Below are 1,488 nucleotides of genomic sequence, written 5' to 3' on the forward strand. Positions count from 1 at the left end.
TGCTGCAGAGAAACACACTGATGAGAGGAAAATGTGGAAGAAGGTAACAAAAATGAGGAGACAGTGAAGATTGATTTACACCAGATGAGTAGAACACTTCATCATTCTTGAAGTATTTTCCAAAACATTTAGATTCAGAATTAGAACTTAATTGCAAATGTTTTTTTGGAATTCACATATTTGTTGTTCTTGGTTGCACTAGAACAAGTTGAAAAATAATCAAACCTGATTAATAAATTGTCTCAACTTAAAAATAAAACAGATTGAAAAAAATGTAAAAACTGGTAAATATATTTTTTAAGCAGGCTTTGCTCCTGTTTTTTGTACTTGGACACAGGAAACAGACGTTTCTGTGGGAATATTTGGAAAATTTCAAGGCTACGAGTCAATTTCCAGAGATTTCTATGTCTACTGTTCCCAACATCATGATTTCCTTGAGAGGTTTTACAGACCGTAACAATGCGGCGATCCCTCCTAGACGAGAACAGAAGAGCAAAATGATGAACATTTACAATGAAGGATTGTTTGAATGGGGATGAAATTCCAAACAAGTTGATGCTGATCTGCAGACTCAGAGAAGGTCAGCTCTCGCTCCCCGTCACCGTCTGAATGGGATAAAAAGAGGTTCAAGAGGAAGTAATAACAAAGGATAAAAAAAATCCATGTCAGGGAAAGGGAAGAAGATCCTGCAGACGGAAGTAGAGTTTCTTGGAGACTGTGCTGTTTACAGAAGAAGTCAACAAATGATGGCAGCTGGAAGGTGTTATGGGTTGCTCTGCTGCACTGGATGTCTCTACTGAACAGTGTTGTGATTGTTTTTTATAGTTTTGTAGAATCAAGCCTCCATTAGAGTTCTAACAGGATCATGAACTGAAGGACAATTCAAACGCTCGAGAAATGGTTCCCAATGAAGCACTAGAGAGTTCTGAAGACACCAGCAATGAGTCTGTACCTGAGCCCCTCAGTACATCTAAAAACGGATCTCAAATCAGCAGCTGGGAGAAGAATTCCTTTAAATCTGAAGTAACCATGAGGAGTGGAGTCAGGAGAAGCCTGTCAATCGGACCAATTCAACAGCTTTTTGATGATGACGTATTCTTGCCCTCCAGGTCAGTGCGGCGCCTCTTGGCCACTGGAGATGGAGCGACGAGACTCAGCGGATGGAGTTTGTCAGGTGATTTTTTTCTTTTTTTCTTTCAAATGTGTACATTTGTATTAATCTTTAAGCTTCTGACAAAACGAGAACATCTGCAGAGTTGATAAACTGATGAATGATGTCACATCCTCTGGTTTTGATGGTGATATTTGTTTGGGTTTGTGTTGGAGAGGTGAAAGGTCAAACAGAAAACCAGTGGTTTTCATTGTGGACTTTCACACTACATGCCTTAAAAATACTTTCAATTTTAAAAAAAGTTGTTTTTTTTCAACCAACCATAGCTCCTCAAACACAAGTCATAATTACAAATATTGATGAAAACTTTGAAAGTT

The sequence above is a fragment of the Oryzias melastigma genome, unplaced genomic scaffold (assembly GCF_002922805.2).
Source record: "Oryzias melastigma strain HK-1 unplaced genomic scaffold, ASM292280v2 sc00416, whole genome shotgun sequence".
NCBI lineage: Eukaryota > Metazoa > Chordata > Actinopteri > Beloniformes > Adrianichthyidae > Oryzias > Oryzias melastigma.